Source organism: Mastomys coucha, unplaced genomic scaffold (genome assembly GCF_008632895.1).
Source record: "Mastomys coucha isolate ucsf_1 unplaced genomic scaffold, UCSF_Mcou_1 pScaffold20, whole genome shotgun sequence".
In the NCBI taxonomy this organism is placed as follows: Eukaryota; Metazoa; Chordata; class Mammalia; order Rodentia; family Muridae; genus Mastomys; species Mastomys coucha.
This window is the reverse complement of record NW_022196903.1, coordinates 87343800-87353453: the sequence shown is the minus strand read 5'-3', so window position 1 is coordinate 87353453 and position 9654 is coordinate 87343800. Positions and strand designations below refer to the sequence as shown.

The 9654-nt window shown below is 44.0% G+C and overlaps 2 long non-coding RNA genes across 3 annotated transcripts in view; both read left to right on the top strand.

Moving 5' to 3' along the window:
- LOC116099292 overlaps nucleotides 1-1164 on the top strand; it is a 9024-nt gene extending 7860 nt beyond the window's left edge. For both annotated transcript variants that reach the window (XR_004122193.1, XR_004122194.1), the window contains exon 4: nucleotides 927-1164. This is a non-coding gene — a long non-coding RNA (uncharacterized LOC116099292). The remainder of the gene's footprint in view (nucleotides 1-926) is intronic.
- A 6951-nt stretch (nucleotides 1165-8115) lies between these two features.
- Nucleotides 8116-9103, top strand: LOC116099294. Its single transcript, XR_004122198.1, has 3 exons — nucleotides 8116-8157; nucleotides 8256-8372; nucleotides 8946-9103. It is a non-coding gene; the product is annotated as an uncharacterized LOC116099294 (long non-coding RNA).
- Nucleotides 9104-9654: the final 551 nt, after the last annotated feature.

The following is a 9654-nucleotide window of genomic DNA, read 5'->3' as shown; positions in this document are numbered from 1 at the left end:
GGCAGGAGGCTGACTTTCCTTGAAGTTTTCGCCTCAAATACTGCCATCACGCAAGTGTGCGTGGCAACCCATGATCAAATTTTTCTGCTGAAGGACTGCTATTGACTTTTGCTAATATAAACAGAACATAAACGAGGAGTTTGCCACAATATTTTAGAGAGTGTTGGTATTCAGGTGATGACTGGCAGCTGGGAGGGCCTTTGGGAGAATGAGGGAAGATTGAGGTTCATTTCTGTCTTTGATTGTTGGATGTTGTGAGTAAGAGCTGAGTCTCCCTCACAAAAGATATGCCCAGTGCATGTCTGTCACTGAATGTGTTTAATCACTAGAGCACTAAGAATTAAGCCTTCTTCACAGTGAATCCTGAATGTGCCATTAACCAAGAAGAATGGGAGCAAAAAAAAAAAAAAATAGATTTAAAAATGTGGAAGTGCCTGATTATAGGGAATAAATTACCCCAACAGCACAAAAGTATACACTTAGGGGATACTTAAAAAGCTGACAACAGAAAACTTTCCTAGAGTAGATAGCCCACTCCACAGCTTTCCTTGTATTGAACTCCATTGTTTGCTTTCCCCACTTGAACTCAAGGATGGAATAGTACGTTTTGGCTTGTAAGTGGCCCCTTAAAGCTGACAACACTAAGGAGCTGGTGAAACCCATAAGAGGTGGGAGCTTTTAGAAGGAAGTGAGGCCACTTCTCCTTTCTCTAGGTTTCCATAGGATTAGCAGTTTTGTTCCATGCACCACACTGCTCTGCCTTTCCATAGGCCTCAAAACAATTCATCCAACTGGCTATAGCCTGAAACCTCTTAAGCAATGGGCTAGGATAAAATTTTCTGCCCTTAAGTTGATTTTGTCACAGCAACCAGAAATTAATTGAGATCTTCAGCCCGCTGAGAATTTGCTTTGAACATGTGTTCTAGGGCAGGCCTTGGGAGTGATGATGGAAGAAGCATCTGCTTGCCTGGTTGTTCATCGGCATCCTGAAGAGCTCCGTCTACCTTACCAGCATCCCGAAGAGCTCTGTCTATTTCACCAATGGAAGTACATCGCTACAAAGAGCCACCGCTTACCATCAATCCTTCCCTTGAACAGAAAACAAGTGTTGGAGATTTCAAAAGGCATTGCTGTTACACTTTTTGAATACAGTTAAAAGACAAATCTGTGTTGGAGGGAGGCAAACATTTGCATTCAAAAAGACCAAAGTCGGTGGAAAAAGCCCTAAGAGCACCATATCATGAAGAAAAAAAAAGCAACTGTGCAGAATGGCCATGAGCAGGCAAGGAAGAAAGTGCTGCCAATAGCTAGTGTTTATATTTGCATAAGAGCTCTTGCTAGGTGCATTGTTTCAACTGAGTATTTTATAATATGTCACCTTGGGCTGTATCACACATCAGTCAGAGCTAAGAGCATTCGCTCAGTGTCTCTTTTCTATTATTGCATGAACAATGTGCTTCAAACACTTGTCTAAACAAAGTTTATAGCTGCTTCAGGCTGGAGCAATGACTGCTGGGAAAGTGGGGCTAAGGAGAAGGACTTTGCTAGATTCAACACTGGCTTGGTGCTCACTGACTTTGAATGGAGTTGGGCGTATTTGGCCAAGTTATTACCGGATGAGCCTAGGTGCCACACATCTTTGCTGACTTGCTAGGACTGTGTGGTGAAAGTCATAGCTTCCTTTGCATGGAGCTGACAGCCATGTATGTATACACAGCCTTCAGCTCTGGTGGTTTTTACAAGCATAGAAACTGCTTATGGGGCACCAGGTTTATCAAACGTTTCCACAGTAGAGTTTTTACTTGTAGTGAGTCTTTGCCAGGAGTACAACAAAACACTTAGATAGCCAATGCCTCTGCTCTGAGCTTAGGTAGACAAAACAATGAGTAGCTTTGGATCTTCATCACTCGGAGAGGGCTCACTGTCTCCTTGATAGTAGCTGGGGATTGGCGGTGGCTGTGGTCTTGGAAAATAGGGATGGTTATTAATGGGCGGCTTAGCATTTTCGGGGTAGGGAGCAGGATTAAATTGAGAGAGTTGGTGCACAGATGTTATTAGTATAGGAAGATCAAGAAACTTTTTACATGATAGGCTACAGTCTGTTTATCATTTCTTTTTGAGCTAGGGTCTTATGTAGTCCAGACTGGCCTCAAACTGGCTATATAACTGAGGGTGATCTTAAACATCTTAAGCTCCCTCCCATCTCCCAAATGCTGTGATTAAAATAGACCACGATCATGTTCATTTTATGCAATGCTGGGAGTTGATCTTAGGATTTTAACAATGATAAACAAGTGCTCTACCAACTAAGTTGCATCTTCAGTCCAGTCAACAGACTCCAAAGACTTTTGTTCGAGTTAGCCTGGCCTTGATCTCAGTGCAGATTTTCTACGTTGAGGCAGGAGATTGCATTCCACTGAATACTCCCAGATAACCTAGTTCTACAGAAAAACGATCCCTTGATTTCCATGGGACACATGACACTGTTGAACTGAGTGTCATGGTTCTAGGGAGGGGGATCCAATCAACTCCACCCTGATGGCATAGTCCCCTAAAACTGGGGTTTCTGAATTCCCTTCATCTCTATAATTACTAGGTCCCCATCAGCCTTTCTGAGTATGAGATTCTGGGTATGAATTTTAAGATTAAATCTCTGATGTCTCCATAGGGGATTCTGAAGTTTAATCAAGAGAATCAAGATACTCAAGAGTCCTTCCTGCAATGAAGTGTAGGGACTAGGAGTGCAGTTGCACAAGGCTAACCCTTATTTGCTGCTTCTAAGACACATTAGCCTGGACATGTTGCCTAACTTGTCATAGCTCAGTGCTGATGTGCATTACATGGGGCAGTGGTTTTTCCTTGTCCCCTGTGCTGTGAATGAAGTTTAATGATGGGGGATGATGTGTTTTATAAAGCCAAGATACGTTTTATAGAGCACAGTATGGTGTGGTGGGAGGGGGTACTTCAGCAGGCCCATGTTAAGACATTCCTCCCCACCCCACATGCACAAGGTACCAGCCATATGACAGGTCTAGTGTAGAATAGAGTTTATTTGGGGACATGGGAAGGGGGGTTAAAAGGGGGGTAGAGGCAGAGAAAGAGGGGACAGAGAAGGACATGGGGGTGGGGGAGGCTGGCCAGTAACAGGTGAGGAGAGAGAGGGGAAAGGGGAGGGAGGGAGAGAAGAGTTAGAGGGAGAAGAGAGTCAGAGAATGGGAGAGGCCAAACAGTCCCTTTATAGTAAACCAGGCCTACAAGGCTGTTGCTAGGTAACTGTTGGGCAGAGTGTAGAAGGAATGTCAATAGGGAGCTCTGCATAATATCTAGAACATAGCTAATACCCATACAGGTTAACTGTATTATTTGATGGTGAAGCTGTGGTACTTAGGAGCCAGGTATGTCTACTTTTTCCCCATCCATCAAATCCCAGAATTATGATGGTAATGACAGTATCTAAGAGTTATTGAATGTTTAGCTCAAATCAGAAAACACCAGGTTCTTTCATTTATTATCTCCTTACAAATATCCTTTAAAGAAGAAATTATTATTGTCTTGTAAGACTCTGTCGAGCCTTAACTTACTGGAGACCCCCTGAGTGAACCAAGTGGAACCTGAATCAATGCAAAAAGCAAGAGGAATTTATTGTTCCAGTACACTGGGGTCGTCCCAGACCCAAAGGAGAGGTGGCAACCCCTCACATCTCGTTCAGTGAGCTTTTATACAGTATTCAGGACAGCAGCCATTAGGCATAATGTGATTGGCAGAACAGTGTGACTTTTTAAACTGATTGGTCTCTAGGGAATGAGGTGGCAAGGACTTCCCTTGTCTGAAGGTGGGCAAGGGTTCCCACCCTGTGGTCTGAGGAGTGTTAATTAGCCTCTTCCTTCGGGGGGTGGGGTGGGCGGCAAGTGTTCCATGACCTTCCCAAAGTTCCTGAGCTGACCTCTACAGTCTCTCATTAAAGAAATGTTCAAAGAGGTTGGGGGATGACTCAGCAGATAGAGCACTTCTCCATAGCATGGGCACTGTTGTTAGAATTCCCAGCATCCATATAAAAGCTGGGTAGCACTAAGGTCTGCTCATGATCCTGGTGTTCTGGGAGCAGAAAAAAAGTTCCTAGGCAAGCTGGTTAGCAAGGTTAGTTAAGTTGACAAGGTCAGAGTTCAATGACAGATTTTGCACCAATAAATAGGGTGGACAGCATGGAGGAAAACATTAACCATCAACCTGTGGCTTCTACAAGTGAACACACATGCATACATGTGCACATACATCATGCATCTGCTCCCATATATGCTACCATACTTGCAAATATGCTACATATAATATACACATGTAAACACGTGCGCGCGCACACACACACACACACACACACACACACAAAGACAAAGCAGTGAGACCTGGAGTCTGGTCCCTTCCAGCTGGCAAGTGGTTGAACTAGGACTGGTTATTTCTGTCTGACCTCTAAACTTCCAGGCCTAATAATTACTGCGATTGATCCCTGCTCTGTATCTTCCCTCTAGATGAAGAACTTCAAGAGGTTTCCAAACCACAAATTCTCTCAATACTTTCCAGTCTTCTGTGGATCTGTGCCAGCCAAATTCTTGTTAATATTTGTTTTGCATGATGTGGAATGCTCTCCCCAAAGTCACACAATTTTTTTTTGCATTTTAATCATTTTCTAAGATAGGAAATGAATTTTATTGGCTTTACTTTATCTTATTTATTTATTTTTAAAATTTATTTATTTCTTTATTTATGCCCCAAATGCTGCCCCCTCCTGCTCTCCACTCACAGAGTCTCCCCCTCCCAACTCTCCTCCCCTTCACCTCTGAGAGTATAGGGCTTCTCTGGGTATCGGCTCCCCCCACCACCAGTGTATCAAGCACTGAGGCCAGACAAGGCAAACTTCTACTGCATATGTGCGGCAGGTGTGTGTGGGGGAGGCTTAGGCCTCCATCCAGCCCATGCATGCTCTTTGGTTGGTGGCTCAGTCCCAGAGAGTTTCCAGAGTTTCAGGTTAGGTTGTGTGTGTGTGTGTGTGTGTGTGTCTGTCTGTCTGTCTGTCTGTCTGTCTGCTGAGAACCACTGTCCTTCAGCATGATCTGCCATTTTCATCCAACTGTGCCCTTGAACACATGGATTCTTCTTGTTCCTTCTGTACAAACAATGAGGGTGCTTCATGCTTCTCTCTGCCAGCCTCTGACCAGTGCTGGTGGCTAATGACATGCACAGATACTCTTGGAGTCCTTTGATGAGAACAAGCTGACCTGATTTGAGTTCACTAAGGATTTTTCTATCTGTAATGTCTTTGTTTGGAGTTTGGCTATGTTCCGTGTTCTAGAGGATTGGACAGTTTCTCATTCTTAACTATATCCTTTGGTCTGGGAGCCTTGGAGAGGAGGATGCTCCAGGGGGCAGGACATGGAGCCATTTTACCTACCTGGCCTGTCCCTGTTTCCTTGGTTTCTTCTGGAAACTGCTACTAAAGTTCTCTGAGACAGGCATTGTTTTTCACCACCGGTATTTTATGATCGTATATTGTCTCAGGTTGGCTGAGACTTTTGCTGCAGTTTCATAGCACTGTGCCTGTGTGCATGTTTGTCTAACTAACATCTTTCTCCACTGCCAGATCTGTGTCTGCCTTTTACACTTCGTTATTGCTAGGCTCCTATCAAATAGCTAGGCACTTAGTCAGCACGCTGTACATATTTGCTGAATGGCTTTTTGTCATCTTAGTATTTGCAGAGGATGAGCAAAGACAGAAGCACAATGCAAGCTGCCTTTATCACGGAGAAGTGATTACTGACATATATAACTAAAACTTCAGGCATAAGTTCTCAGTGATGGAAACAGGGATGGCTGCATTTGCATGATACAGAAGCAATGATTAAGATCTGCTTTCCACCTCTCTGTTAAGCTTTTCCCAACTGTCATCATTCTAAGGCAGCCCATTACCTTGTGGTGAATTGGTGGCCACTAGTGCAGGACAGCATCCTCATAGGGGTGCCACTGGAGTGTCTTTTTCTCAGACTCCATCAGAGGGCTTTAACAACATGCCCCAGTTTAGACAGAATTCCTATTCCCAGGCCACCTGTTATTGCTAAGAGGGGTTATTCAAATTCCTGAAGTTCTGGTCAGGAACTGGGGAAGGTGCAGGTGAGCCACATGAACTGAGAATGCAGGAGATGGATTTCCCCTCTGTCAGCCTCAGATGGTGGTTCTGGAAGGAAAACTAGGATACCAGTTTTGGTGACCTCTTGGTCTGATAAGCATTTCTGAAGCTGAGAACTAGACATTCTTAATAAAGAAAGCTAATGGTTTGGTACAATCCAGGGCTCCCTAGTTTACTGGGTGAGAGCCATAATAACAAACTGAAGGCTTTTTTTTTTTATTCCTAAATACATCTCCATGGACTTTGCAAGCCTTGGCTTCTTATAGTGAAGGGAAGTTCCCCATACTTGTAGGGAGTGAGACAGAATACTAGAAGCCAATACCCAATGGAAAAGGAGCAGTTCTCCAGGGGGAAAATGCTAATATTTAACCTCAGAAAATGAAGGATTATGAAGCCAATGGAAGTTGAGGGCTTGTGATCTCAGGTTATATCCATGAGAATTTAAAAAGAATTATTGAAACATTTCTTGTGGCTGCCAGGTATGAGCACATCATAGTAGGAATGTGGAGGCCAGAGGACAACTTGCAAGAGTAAGTTCTCTCCTTCTACCACCTAGGTCCCAGGGATTGAACTCAGGTTATCAGGTTTGGTGGCAAGCCCCTTTCCTCACTAAGCTATCTCACAGGCCCCATCCATGAGAATTTCATTGGAATGTCAAAACCTAAAGGTAGAGAACTGGGCTACCTGCTGTCATGGGGACACATAAGCTAAGAGGAGGATCTGGGACATGGGCTGAGTCAATCAGATATACTTTCCTTGGACTTTAAATCTTGAATTAGTGACCACACATTTCTTAAATGTTTGAAAAGATTCACATGGCAGTTGGTGGCAATGGCACCAACAAGCGAGGTATTCCCTGCCTTGATCTGACTAAGGGAAACACTGCTGTGCTTTCAGCCTGAGATACTGCCATTCCCAGCCCCCACCTTCTACCTACCCATAGGCATTGAGACCAGTAGATCATTACGGAATACCCTTCTTCCTAAAGGTGATCTAGTTGATTTCTCTTAACTCCAGTCAGGAATCCTAATTGTGTAACTGAATTTTCTAAATAAATAATTCTAAGTTAATATCCTCCTTTGAGAAAATGTCCCACATTAAGATAAAGCTATTGGCTGGGAGCTAGGAGAACTGAATTTATTCTTGCTGTGAAGAGACACCATGATCAAGACAACCCTTATAAAAGAAAGCATTTAATTGAGGGCTTGCTTACAGCTTCAGAGGCTTAGTGTATTGTCACTGTGGTCAGAAGCATGGTACCAGGCATGGCAGACTTGGTTCTGGAGAAGTAATTGAGAGCTATGTCCAGATCCAAAGGCAGAGACAGAGACACCGGGCTTGGCTTGGGCTTTGTTGAAAGCTCAAAGCTGGGGTGGGGTGGAAGGTAGGGGTGGGGTCCCAGTAACACACTTCTTCCAATAAGGCCACATTTCCTAATCTAAGTTCAAATCAAACACTAATTCAAATAGTGGTGACTAAGCATTCAAGCATATGTACCTATGGGAGGGTGGGGATATTTTATTTCAACCTCCATAATTCCTGGTACCACAGTCATTTACCTAGATTTCCAGTTTGCTATTAATGTCTGTCTTCGTTTCTTTACCTGTAAAGTGAGGTTGGGAGAAATTTCTGCTTTTAGAGCTATTATAATTGTCAGTAGGTGAGCGTGGTAGAGACTGAGAAAATATAAATACCTTACCAGGTACACACGGGAGATGTAAATTGTATGGCTCGTCCATTAGCAGATGAATCTAACTGAATTCTTCAATGTGGTTGCTATGCTCTGCCTCTATCTACTGCATATTAGGATTCACGAATTCATTATAGAGAATCCATGAAATGTTTACTATGTGCCAGGTACTGTTTTTAACGTTTATATATTTCTTTTATAAGAAATTTATTTTTTTTTGCTGCCAAGCTGTCATTTCCTTCTACCTCTATAGACACAGCTCTGATCTTCGTGCCTGTACAGGATGGGGAAGGTAAGCTGCAGGACTCTTGCTTCTCTGTAGAGTCACTTTTCTCTCCTGAGCAATACCCATGAGGGAGCCTTTCCCCATGCAATGCCCCTTCTTCCCAGGAAAGGTGTTCATCTAAGGAAGTGATCTTCTTGGGCAAGCTTTGCTGAGGACCCTCTTGAAGGTGTACATGCCAAGGAAAGGAAGGAGACCATGGTCGGTCACGTTGAGTCTTCCATGTGAGTAAGGATGGGTCAACAGAACCGGGAAGGGAGGAGATGACTTAAAACACCACCAAAATAGGAAACCATGTGACTTTATAAAACATCAACCAAAAAATCAAAATAAAGACCACTCTCTTATGCAACTAATGATTGCATGCACAAAAATGTCCTAAAATGAAATGTCCAGATGCAAGTTGTCCTCTGCACCATGTGACCAACTGTCTCGCATTTCAGCAATGTGGTTTATGTTTATATTACTTTTCTATAATATACTGAGAACCATTTACTCCTGCAAGTGTCAAGAGTCAGTTTTACTGGAACTTGTCTGCCTTAAAATAGTTGGATGATATCTCCAAATGTTACATCTGCCAACATCCAGCTGATTTCCTTGGAATTTTGGAGAGGTCTGAGGAGGGAATCCATTTTTAAAGTTGTCTATTTATGATTCCAAAGAGGACACAAAGGGAAGGTGTCTTAGCTGCATAATTACTCTAGGCAATGCTGCCTGCAGAGTGCCTGCTGCTTATCGGGTACACACAGAAAGGAGCAAAGCTCACAGCAAGAGCCTCCTCTTGTCTTTGTTCCAAGATGATGACTGTTTCACACTTGTTGGGCCAGCCTATGCTGGGACTGTCTTTGGTTTCCTACATGAAAGCAAGCCCTTGAAAAGGAAGATATGTTGAGTCTTGGATGGAGACCTCCACACTCAGCTTCTTCCTCTTTTCTCAGTAAAGTTCACCACCTCAGTGAGTAGTAAACTGTCCGTCATTGTGTGCAGCCCCAGGGGACCGCCCACCATAAAGGGCACAGGGCACTGGGGGGATGAGGGACAATGCAGGAGGGTAGAATGATTTATACCCTGCCAGAGTTTCCGTGCTCTGGACAGCACAGGTATAGGTGTCTGCCTGTACACTCCACGGGGAGGGCGAGGGGCGGAGGTGTCCTGGGTCCCAGTCTGCGAGGGGGAGGGTTGGGGGTGGGGGGGGAACGAGAAGCTGCAAGGGGTTCTTTGGCCTCCTTAAAAGCCAGAGACATAAGTCCCAGCCTCTTGGATGTCTTGGAGGGTCTGAGAACGAGGGGAGAATAGTTACAAGGAGGCAATGCATAATTGTAATGTATTTTATCATAGAAAAGAGAAAAGAGGCCAGCCATGACCACATGGAGAAAGAGAGAAAAGAGAAGAAGAAGAGAGAAGAAGAAGAAGAGAGAGGGCAAGGGAGGAAGAGAGCAGGAGAACAAGAGAGGAGGGAGAGAGAGAGAGAGAGAGAGAGAGAGAGAGAGAGAGAGAGAGAGAGAG